Source organism: Mytilus trossulus, chromosome 14 (genome assembly GCF_036588685.1).
Source record: "Mytilus trossulus isolate FHL-02 chromosome 14, PNRI_Mtr1.1.1.hap1, whole genome shotgun sequence".
Lineage (NCBI taxonomy): Eukaryota > Metazoa > Mollusca > Bivalvia > Mytilida > Mytilidae > Mytilus > Mytilus trossulus.
The window spans coordinates 42,896,653-42,909,874 of record NC_086386.1 but is presented as its reverse complement, the minus strand read 5'-3'; the positions used below and the strand labels follow the sequence as shown (position 1 = coordinate 42,909,874).

The 13,222-nt window shown below is 30.7% G+C and overlaps 2 long non-coding RNA genes across 2 annotated transcripts; both read left to right on the top strand.

Annotated features, from left to right (window-relative positions):
- The first annotated feature begins 475 nt into the window (after positions 1-475).
- LOC134695997 (uncharacterized) lies at positions 476-2,563 on the top strand. Its single transcript, XR_010102878.1, has 3 exons — positions 476-532; positions 1,444-1,520; positions 2,446-2,563. It is a non-coding gene; the product is annotated as an uncharacterized LOC134695997 (long non-coding RNA).
- Positions 2,564-7,300: 4,737 nt separating this feature from the next.
- On the top strand, positions 7,301-10,244 carry LOC134697234 (uncharacterized). Its single transcript, XR_010103085.1, has 3 exons — positions 7,301-7,415; positions 8,782-8,837; positions 10,112-10,244. It is a non-coding gene; the product is annotated as an uncharacterized LOC134697234 (long non-coding RNA).
- Positions 10,245-13,222: the final 2,978 nt, after the last annotated feature.

Below are 13,222 nucleotides of genomic sequence, written 5' to 3'. Positions count from 1 at the left end.
TACTGCACCAGATACATATTTGGACTAAAAAGGTCTATTCAATGATGTTCGAAGCTAAAATATTTGAAAAGTCAATAAATTATACATGTCAAAATGAATACTTAAAAAAATCATTCAAATGTTTACCAGTTCTTGTGACACAATTTTTTCATCTAAGCCGATTTATAAATTAATTTTAAAACACGTCGTAATCTTGATGTATTTTTTAACCCATGTATTATGTAAATATTATCACAATGAACAAAATATATTGTGCAGAGATTTCATTGTTGTGGATTTTTGACATTTTGAAGAAACGTTGTTAAACATGTTGAAACAATATAAAGTCCCTGTAATAACTTATATGTACCAACCAGCTGGTGTCATCACATTAAATATATATATGCTAGTCCTGAAGCATACTCATCGTCAGCCTTAATTTTATCGTTAGAGTGAATAGATTAAGAAAAAACTTTTAAGACAGACATGAAATTATTCGGCATCATAGTCCTTGTTGCACTGTTGATGGTGGCATCAATTACAATGCCAGTTGGTAAGTAGAGTCAGAACTGTAACAATGATATAAGATTATGTGCTTCAAATTGTCTCAATTCGTATAGCTATGTCAATATTTTTATTAATGCAAATAAAAACACTATTTTTAAAGTATGTCCTTAATCTAACAAAGTAATATGAAAAAGAAGATGTGGTATGATTGCCAATGACACAATTATCCACAAAAGACAAAAATGACACAGACATTAACAACTAAAGGTCACCGTACGACATTCAACAATAAGCAAAGGCAATACTGCATAGTCAGCTATAAGAGGCCCCGATAAGACAATGTAAAACAATTCAAACGAGAAAATTAACGGCCACAACCAAAGGTCACCGTACGACATTCAACAATGAGCAAAGGCAATACTGCATAGTCAGCTATAAGAGGCCCCGATAAGACAATGTAAAACAATTCAAACGAGAAAATTAACGGCCTTATTTATGTTAGAAAAAAGAACCAAAAACAAATATGTAACACATACACAAACGACAACCACTAAATTTACAGGCTCGTGACTTGGGACAGGCACATACATAAATTATGTGGCGGGGTTAAACATGTTAACGGGATCCCAACCCTCCCCTAACCTGGGACAGTAGTACAACAGTACAATATAAGAACGAACTATAAAAATCAGTTGAAAAAGGCCTAACACATCAGATGGACAAAAAATACAAGTGGACGTGGTCGAATACTTATACATCCTGAACATGTTAGCGGGATCCCAACCATCCCATAGCCACATATTAAGTACAAATCTGCGATAAGATATACACATTTTAATTGATCCCAAAGTTTATACTAAGAAAACATATCAGTTATCTTTTTATCGTTTTTTGCGTTGAATCGATTCAGATGGTAGACACATTATATTCAATAATAAAGAAATCTTATAATTTCAGCGGCCTATGGAAGACATAGGAAGGGCCATGGAGCGTATAAAGGAAGTCATTCCAGTGGAGGACATTCTGGCGGAGGGGTAAGTGGAAATTTTTATAATGTATTCGTTGATTTATAAGGTAAACTGTATTTCAAAATATGGAAACACCGGCTTTTTTTATTCTGTAATTATGTATTCATTTGTTGGCAATAACCTGTTAATTAAGGTTATGTTAAAAAAATATCATATGTTATCCTAATTTTGTAAGACATGAAAAGGGTTAACATTTGTCGATTAACATTTTGTTTACTGAATAATATATGCATTTCAATACTATAAATACTATACCCGTGACTCTGAAGACTGCGAAGCGACACAAAACCAGCAAGCACATTATATGCCACTTGGTAATCATTGAATATTGTTTTTTTTTTAATAATTTTCATTCCTGCAGTTATTCACAATAACTTTCAAACTGATGAACTATTTTGTTCTGACATATTACATAATAGATTTTTTTTCATACAACCAAAAAATATTGAACAAAACTTTGCCGGTTTTGACATAGCTTTTTATGGTATATCATTTGCGGAATGAAATCAGTAGAAATATTGAGCTTAAACGTAACCTATAAATCAATACACATTTAAATAATGGAATAAAGTGTTTTGTTTCTGATTTATGCAGTGGTTATTTCATTAAATGCGTGGTACAAATGTATAGAAAACTTGAACTCCCGCTTCAAAATGTAAACACGTAAAATATCAAGAACATAATGATACAATGGACGTTTATTAGAAAATGTAATACATAAATATCGATTGACAAGATGGATTTATAAAGGAAAAAATCCATAAAACTGACAAAATCAAACAAAAGACCATATGAATTAACAGAACGAATAGAAGACACCTGTTATTTCTATGATTCAGTAGAGGCATTTTCCGGAGAAATGTCTACGCACATGATTTATCACAAAAATACAACACATATGACTAAAATATATACCTTTTATATTTTACAGCACAGTGGACATGGTGGTAATTATCACGGCTATCCTAAAACTGGTGGAAGCTACCGATATAGAGGGTGAAACTTTGAAAACAGGAATATTTTGTTTTGTAATGAATAAAACAATTGCCTGATAATACATGTAATATTGTTTATTACTGAAAGCCACATTGCACAGGAAATATCTATAAATGAGAACATAGGGTTAACAGTTACTAAAACAAACCCAGTGTTAAAACTAAACTATGGATTAAGTAATTGCAGTGATTACAGTATGACATATCATGTTACATTATAAAATTCTACATTATACATTAAATTATAAATTTGTTATGGAGAAATAAGCTATTTAATGTCTGAAATTCACACGGCAAAGCTCCAAACAATTTCATTTCTGTGTGTAAATCCTATAATACGGTTTTCGGTAAGGTTTGTGTTGTTCAGTATATTGTTGAACATATGGACATGTAACGCAGCAAATACGTTAAATTGTTTAAACGAAAAAGAATTAAAAAAAGTAATTTTAAATGAGGAGATTCTTGTCCACTTAATTGTTTGGTCCATTTAAAAAAAAATGCCAAATGGAATAAAGTGAAGAACATATGAGAACTCGATAAATCAAATTACATAAAAGATAGTGATAGGAGACGGCTTTTAGATTACTATGTTTAGTTTTGTAAAAGAGGGACAAAACTACCCAAAGGTAATGTAAAACTCAAAAGTCGAAGCTATAATAGAGGGTCAAAGATACCAGAAGACAATCAAAATCATAGATCGAAAACAAAACAAAAACTGTCTCTTTTTAGGAAGGTGTTGTACTTCATTATTGTTGAATTTTGTTTCATGAAGTATTGGATTTTGACGACTTCTTTGCAAACATCAACGTTATAATGGTCGTTTATAACGTTTTTGTTACTTAAATATGTTTCTCCCATACACAGAAAGAAATTATTTTGTTCTAGTTGTTCATCTTATTGTTTGTTTTTCTTCCTACCGAACGATATCTGACCCTAATCTTTGTTTATCGTTTGTCATTGATTTTTGTCGTGCAGTTGTATAACATATACATATACTATAGGACTATTTGGACCGTTTCGTCGTGACCTGAGTAGTTTACTTCACTTTTCATTATTTTTATGTACACGCTTTTGGAATATTGCATTTCGGTGTCTTATCTTAAGGGGGCTCCTGGGTATAAATGATTTTTTTTTCTAATATAGGATTTCGCTATATTTTTTCATAAATGAACTTTATCATATACTTAAAAGAAAAATGAAATAAAAAAATGCGGTCACCGTTGATTTAAGCTAAAATCTGCCTCTGGAAGAAACATACATTTTTGTTAATGTCCTTTTTTTCTGTTGAACTAATAGGAGAAAAAGAGGAAATATCGAAATAAAAAAATAACCTAATATAAGAAATCGCTTAAATTTTACAATTATTTAGTTTATGTACAGCTTAATTGAAAACATTAATAAAAAATATAGGTCACCGATGAGTTAAAAAAGATATTTCAAATTTAAGGCCAAAAAATGTCATTTTTGCACCAAAGGGAGATAATTTGGAGCTTTTTCAATTTTTAAAGTCATCTGGGGCCAAACCAAATAATTTTTTTGGGTTGTTTTTTGTACCATATCATAAAGTAACGACTAATAGTGTAATAAATAAAATTTGTAATGAAAAAATAAAGGTTTAACTTTTTGCTTAAATTTTTGTACCCACGAGCCACCTTAAAACAAAGTAGAGATGTTGACGATAGCATTTTACCTTGCATTGTGATTATCAAAAAATATTTGACTTTATACCAATAATTTCATTATTATACAATATCTATAACAGCGTTATATATAATATCAAAATTACACTAAGCGTGTTACAACATTTCCGTACACATGTATAAGTTTTAACAATTAATATGAGAGCCCTTGTTAATAAATCCTAATACAAACAGATTTTAAATAAATGGCATATAAAACTATATGATAAAATTATAAAATGTCTTGATCAACAATTACACTTATATAAAATGTGCATTGTAAAATTAAGGAGCGTTGAATCCATAAATAAATAAATAAAATGTTTCATGTTAATCATACTCCTGGTATATATTCCCACTTGCGATTGCAAAAACTTGTCATTGCTCTTAAGGGTATATGACACGTGTCATAACTATTCTACCTCATAAATGGCTTCATATATACTCCCCGAAACCAGAATCATGTTTTCGACTGTCACGATTATACCTATAATGTACCATGTTGCTTTCAATACATACATTCAATTTGATAAAATAATTCTGTAATTGCCAACAAAATTGTAAAATACTTTTTGTCCGATGTTTTTTTCTGAAAATAATTTGTTGTTTGTTGAAATCACCTCACAGCAGTATTCCTAAATCTATTTTAGAAATTCTCTCAAACCGTTACTAAAATGAGTCTTGTAATTGAAGTTGTGAATCCCCAGCTTGAATGTTTAATTGATGTTGAATGAGATGAAACAGCAATGAAAAACATTGTCCTTTTGTTAATTCATTTTACCTTTTTGCATGTAGTGGTGAAGGATTGATTAAGAAATAATTCATGGGGGCTTGAATATATCGTGATTTTACCACGGGTTGGCCCTTTATGACAAATATTTTACCCTGAGCGATAGCGAGGGGTAAAATATCGGCATAAAGGGACAACCCGTGGTAAAATCTAGATATATTCAAGCCCCCATGAATTATTTCGATTCTAATAAGACAAATACGGCAATTCTTTTGGATCGAAGCGCTCTAGGTGTAGGCAAATGTTTGCCGTTCCCATAAATTAACGCACTTTTAGATTGGCGGTAAATAACGGAGCAAACAGAATTAGTGACATGCTCAAACTATTTACAATAACATATTTAGATAGATTTGGATGAATTTTAATGATATTTTTTTTATATATCTTCTATGAACATAAAAAATGGCTTATACCACATTTTAGCATCGTTTGTTAACGTTTCCTTGTTGTGATGATTTTCGGTATCAGCAGCATGTATTTTCCCGTAAAATGCTTAAATTATTACGTCATCATTCTATGACGTTGTGTACTTCATTCATAAACAATCATATGACGTGGGAGTACAATCGGAACAGCCAAACCAATATATTCATATTTTACCACGGGTGTGTACTCAAAGCGTTTGAAGGACGTCATGTAAGAATTTACAATATACATCCTTGTTGCTAAAGGTTATCATCGCATATGATTCATAACAGTGAATCATCTTGCAGGCCGTACTTTAACCTATAATGGTTTACTTTTTAAATTGTTATTTGGATGGAGAGTTGTCTCATTGGCACTCACACCACATCTTCCTATATCTATCATACATTGTATACGTCCATCTTCTATGATAATATTTTATTCAAAGCACAAATATTTTGGCATTTACGATAAAATTGTCAAATCTTTTAATAAACTTGTTGTTGTCAGGAATAGATACATGTATACCCTGTCACGCCCTGTGAATGATTTTGTGAAAGTTTTGTATTGATCTAATTAGTCACGCCTTTTTCATCTGATTTTTCTAGTTTGTTCTTATGTCGACCCTGTTACAAATTACGCGAGGGTTGACGCTAACACACATGTTTATCCACGGCACAATCTGTATGTGTCTGTCCCAGGTCAGGAAAATGTTAGTAATTGTTAGTTCATATAAGTCACATTTGTTGCTCATATTTTTGGGGGTTTAAATAAGGTCATTTGTTTTCTCAATTGAGTTGTTTCCAACTTTAAATAAATGTTGGAACCGAACAATATTGATAAAATCTCGATACAGACTGAAATAAAAAAATGTACTAAAGAAGGTTCATGATATTTATACATCCATAACTTTGATGAAATTTGAATAAAATAGTACTTCAAGGTCAAGGAACAGTAAATGGGCTATGTCGCAGATTTTGCTAAAAAATTGCATACAACCTTGGCTCGTTGAACTACAACTGAAAATCGAAAAATAATACATTTATCTCTTTTATTATCTGAAAAATTGCAGATTGATTTCTTTTAATATGGGTGAATATTTGTATAGAAAGCACATAAAACCGGCGAAAAACCTTTTAAAATTTGTCTTAATATCGCCAAATCTTTAATTCCACTCCATCATTATATCGAAAATTTATGTATCAAGTTAAACATATAGTTTTTCAAAAACAATCTACGGAGTAGAATTAGAGATTTGGCGATTTTAAGACAAACTTTAGAAGGGTTTTCGCCGATTTTATGTGCTTTCTATACAAATGTTCACCCATTTTGTAAGAATTCAATCAATAATATTTCAAATGATAATTGAGATAAATGTAATATTTTTTCGATTTTCAGTCGAAGTTCATCGAGCCAGAGTTGTATGCCAAATTTTACCAAATAAATTGTGACATAGCCCATTTACTGTAACTTGACCTTAATGTTTGTTCTAGTCAGCCATCGTATTGTTTTACAAAAAAAAATAATTAACCTTTTCTAAGTAATGTATAATGTTTCATATATTTTATATACATACAACTCCACGTAACAACCAAATAGCAACATTCCAGACGCCACGTACACTTTGAACAGAGCATGATGCACTGTTGTACTTGATGACTACATATTAGTCCCTAAAGGTAGCTTGTACGAACAGAATTTTAATATAAACAACAGTGTAAGGTGCATTGAGAATGCAACACATGATTTGTTTATTTACTTAGCATAAAATACATTAACTTAATTGTTTTTATAAATGTCCGGTTGTGCGAATTAATTATGTAATTACATATTTTTTATATAAATATTTATATGTAAACAAACGTATAAGGATCTACAGATGACATTTTTCATTTACATACATTTTAAGCCCGATTAGTGCAAACATAAAAGTGAAGAGTTGAAAGACAGCCTTTACGTATAGACATGAAGTTATTCGGAATCATACTCCTCGTTGCAACGTTGATGTTGGCCTCAATTACAACTTCAGCTGGTAAGTAGAAAACGCAGCAAATATGGGTAAAATGCTACGTTTACTAATTTTTCGATTAATTGGTAATTTTTCACATTTGTATTTACACATCATGCACAGAGAACCTTTCTCCTTTTCAGGAGAAATATCATGTTAACTATCAGTCCATCAGATCACACTCAAATATTTCAATTATCGTTACCTTAATTCTTTTTTTATATGTTTAATAGCGATAGGCTTGTCGCCGATTTTGTGCTTTCAATGCAAAAGACTATGGTTGTCACACATGGATCAAGTCAGAATTACGTTCTGGATTACCTGAGATGATTTTTAGCTTTTTGTCTGGCCCAGTCGTTCAGTTTTTTTTTCTATATGTTGTGTTTGTATAATGTTTTAGTATTTATTTATTGATGTCTTCATCTCTCTTTCACAACTACAGCTCAGAAAAGGGTTTCATAAAGTTACCAATGAAACGCTTTTTTAACTCATATGTGTTTTTATCATAATATTTGAAAGATTTCGGTCGAAAATTTAGCTTGGCTTCTTTATGGTAAATTTGTTGTAAAATGCTGTTTGTTTGATTGTTTTGTTTTTGCAAAAGTGTGATCTACTTTTCATCGATGAATGAACGTTTCTGAAATGTACAAATTCAATAATTTCATTTTTCGTTCATTGACACATCTTCATTGTCGCGTTCTAAGTCAATTAAAACAAAGATGGGATAATAATTTCTAATGATAGTCTGACATCAGAACATATCAAAGCAAACAAGCATTTATAAATTCAATTATACAGTAGGTAAGCTCTTTTTTTTTTAAATTTTAGTTAATTTATATATTTGTTGAAGTTAAGTGTGACGTACATTTTTACTGAACTAGTACACATCTTTGTTTTGGGGCAAGCTTAAACCTGTCTCTGGTGTGCGTTTGTTATGCGTTGAAGACATATTGTTGACCTTGGGCTTTTTCTGGTCTTTATTATAGTTGTTGACGTTCTCTGATTTACACGTTCCCAATTTCCCTTCTCATTCCTGAACATAAAAAGGTAAAACATATTTGCTTTTTTGGACAAAATAAATATTAATTTTTCGTTGTTTAAACATTGTTAAACTTGTTTGATGTACTTAAGTATAATTGGTGCCCAAGGTTTTTTAAAATGCATTTTTTTATAATTTAAATGTAAGGAAAAAAACAACAACAACCAAGTCTTGAAAATGGCCACTTTAAATTATAGTTTCTGTTTGTGTTACATTTTAATTTTGTGTTTCTGTTGTGTTGTAGTTTTCCTTTTATATTTGATGCGTTTCCCTCAGTTTTAGGGATTGTTTTTTTCTCAATCGATTTATTAATTTCGAACAGCGGTATACTACTTTTGCCTTTATTTACAGATGCCTACATGTATGGAGGATATAACAAAGGATATAGGGGATATAATTATGGAAGGGTAAGCGGAATTTTATTTTACTATCTCATATAGTTCAATGTTGAAGAAAACTTGTTTTACATGATAAAACATTTTGAATATAAATCATTTTACAAAGTAACAATTTTTATCTTTAAAATAAACAAATGTGTCGTTCGAAAAATGCATATTTTTGAAAAATCTGGTAAATTATAACATATGACTGACCAAACCTATTATTCTTGATGTTGTATCTTGGCCCCACAATTAAACAGTTTTACAAAATTATGAAAATGTAATCTTTTAGCTATTTATTGGAAAGTAGAATGATTCTGCTACATAAATATGGGCTGTTTTCGTCTTGCATAAAAGTGGCCACATTCGTTTTCATTCATAACATTGAAATGTAAGTTGTATTTGATGATAATACATAACATATATAAAGGTTGAGGATGTACACGGATGCTGCCATTTTCATTTTTGACAGAAAACATCTGAAAAGTGACTTTTTTGGCACTTTTGATAGATTTTTCATAGTTAAGCTTGAGTCGTTTGTAATGACTGAATCTGTTGAAAACTTTCACATAAACTAATCGAATCAATTGAAATAGACACTTAAGTGTTTAAAAAGTATACAAAATCTCTCGTTAGATGAAACTGAAATTTGCGGCCTAAATCGGTCCTTACTGGACCTATTCCTTTGGTTTGTGTATAGTTTGCAAAACACGAAAAACCTTTTTAGGATAACAGGTTTTGCAGGACAAGATTTTTTATAATTAATTTCATTGGATAAATATTTTGAATCAGACCCTTCAAACATACCAAAGAAGACATATTGTTAAAGTAAAACCGCTATGCTTTTTTGATACCATATTGATACAGTTACTTAATAAGTTATGCTTTTTAGAATATTAAATTCAGTTTAGAAAAAGACAGACACATCAAACCTTAACAAAAACTATAAAAAAGAACAACAATTTAAGTTTAGTTTGAGAGTTGTAATATTTTTCTGTATAGACAATTGTAGTTACAAAACACAGTAATATATCTTTCTGGAATAATATACGCAGGAAATGTATATCTTAACAGGATATCGTAAATATATATACATGTACATATATACATATGAAAGAATTCGTTATATAGATCTAGGAAGTTGTGGTTTGAGTGCCAATGACACAACTCTCCATACAAATAGCAGTTTATAAAAGTAAACCATTAAAGGTCAGTGTACAGCCAAAAAATGATCAATTAATACCTTTTAATCAATGGACACTTCTCCAAATAAACCTTCAAATTTAATTCATTTTTTTCAGTATAGAAATTATGGTCGTAAAAATTACGGCTACCCTTCATACGGTGGAGATTACGGATATGGAAGATGATACTTAGAAAAAAAAAGGATCAGTCTCTGAGTATTTGAAATAAATAAAATGATTTATAAAATGTAATTCTTTAGTACAGCTCATGTTTGGTATTATGCTTAGTTACGTAAAAGTAAAACAGACTCAGATTTGATGTTGGATGTGAACTGATTGATTATTTAGTATAAGATGCATGATATTTTTACATTATCATTTTGGGGCCTCAATATCTGACTTTGCGGAATTGGATTTGCTCATTGTTGAAGGCCGTATGATGACCTACCGTAGTTAATTTCTGTGTCATTTTGGCCTCTTGTGATGAGTTGTTTCATTGGCATTCATACCACATCTTCATTGTTTTATACGAGTTAAAATAAGAAAAGTTTTTAGCACTGACATTTTTCAAGATACAATAAATAAATTTCTTTTGCATCCATATAAATAAACTCATCTAAAATACCAGGATTGAAATTTTGTATTTGCTCCAAACGTATGTTTCGTCTACAAAAGACTCACCAGTGTCGCTCGAATAAATAAGTTTTGCCAAATAAGTAAAGGTAATCTATTCCTGAGGTAGAAAGCATTTATATAAACAAAATTCAAAGTTTTGTTAACAGTTAATTGATTATTATGACCATATCAATAACAATTCATGTCAACACGAAAGTGTTGACTTCGGGTCGGCTAATAACTAGGGAAATAATAACTCCATCAGCAGTGTCACCGACTCAGTGGTTGAAAATTAACTAATAATATATACCAGGATTGAAATTTTGTATTTGCGCCAGACACTTTATTTTATCTACTAAAGACTCATAAGTGAAGCTCGAAACAAAAAAGTTAAAAATGTTATCAAGTAAACATTCAAGGGCAGTTATCGTATCAAAGCAGGTCCAATTGACATTTTTCTTTTGTTTGTTGTTACTAAAACATTACCCAAAAAGAGTACAAAGATATATATTTGCATTCCGATTTTTAAATGTGCATTAATTAAAGTGTGTGATTTTTGTCTTAAATTCATATGAAACGAGCAACTGGTGATAACTAATTTTATCGAATTCTTGAACCATTTCAATGCACGCATAAATAATAACTTGGTCTTCTACAAATAAAGGCAACAGTAGTACACCGCTGATCAAAACTCGTAAATCTATGGACAGAAAACAAAATCGGGATAACAAACCAAAACTGAGGGAAACGCATCAAACATAAGTGGAGAAAAGCGACACAACATTTAAATGTAACACACACAGAAACAAAATATGCATTAGACAAAATCCGATGAGAATAACAAATATTACATCAAAACCAATGCAAATACACGAATTTTGGATAGAAAAGTACCGTGACACGTTTTATAGTAATATGAATTCACACCCAAATACAAGAGAAAATAAACGACACAACGGAAACAAAACGTTAAAATGTAACACACACAGAAACGAACTATAATTTAACAATGGCCATATTCCTGACATGGTACAGGACATTTTTAAAGAAACAAAATGTTGGGATGAACCTGGTTTTATGGCACGCCAAACCTCGCACTTCAATGGCAATATGAATTATAACATTAAAATTACAACAAAATATTAAAGGACTACAATACAAAAAATAGGAGAACATATTAAACCAAAAAACACATGAATAGTAGATAACAAAAGGCATCAGGTTTAAAATTCAAGTAACCAGAAACTCGCCTCGTCCACACAAGACTCGCCAGTGACGCCCATATATAAAAGTTCGAAAGTCATAAAAGTAGAAAGTTGTACAGCACTGAGGATCAAAAGTTCAAAAAGATTGTGCCAAATACGGCTAGGGTTTTCTGCCTTGGATCAGAGCATCCTTATAATTTAGAACAATTTATGCCACTGCAAACAGTGAATTTTATCAAATGAATATAAAAGATATACAAGATAAAACTGAAGTATTTAAAACAAATTACAGAAGACAAAACCCGGATACATTACAAAGACCAGCACAGAAAATAGACACACCCGACTTGGCCGAGGCCTCAATAAACGATTTTATTAATTTGTACGCATTCATGTCATGTTTTCATCAAAATGGTTTCTCTCTCGGTGTGTTAATTTATGATGTGGAAATATGATAGCTAATCGATTGTCGTATTTTGAGGCCGTAGCTAGTGTCATCTAGGTAAACAATCAACACAGACTCATGGATATTGAAAACGAGAATAACATGAACAATCAAATAATAGTTTATTTCTATGCCAGATCCATGCGTATTTCGATCAACGAATTTCACTGAAAAAAGTCACGCTGATTCCAATGCATACGGAAAAAAATTCGACGAATTGTTACTGAGGGCCAACAATTAAAAAAGGTAAATTTCTTCTTAATTTGGACAAATTATAGAATTTTATTCAGAAAAAAATAAATGAACGTATGTGTTATAATATAAACTAGCCATTCATTTTTAAAAACATATGCATATTTTTTTACACATTGATATTGATTCACTAATAATGTCTTTGAATCGGAAATACACACATGTATTATAGGACTTGGTGTTGGCTTGATTTGTTATCTTTTCTATATCGGATCTTGAATATAACATCTATTCAATTAAGTAGTTATGAGTCTTTGTATAATTCCACACTGTCTAAAGATATAGGGAAGACTTTATGTTTCATAAAGCATATATAACCCCGCCGTATCTTTATTTGCGCCTCTTCAAAGCCAGGAACGTCTAGCATTTTTAGTTTTGAATAAAGTTGAGAAGAGAAATGGGCAACATGTCAAAGAAAACATAAAAATTGAAAACATCACGTTTAATAATTTCTTGCGTCCAAAGCGCTTTTCTGGATTTACCTGCATCAGGAACGCCAACATCTGTTCTGTGCAATTTTATTAATTGCATGGGATTAGTAATTTAGATAAAATCTTTCCAACAAATTAATTACGACATTATGTAAAAGTAAACTATTTTTTTTGTATATCATATTTTACAGTTATTATAGAAGATATGTTTTTTAGAACGGTACATTAAGTATATGAAAAGGCACACACAAAAAATCGTTACAATAATTAGAAATAGACC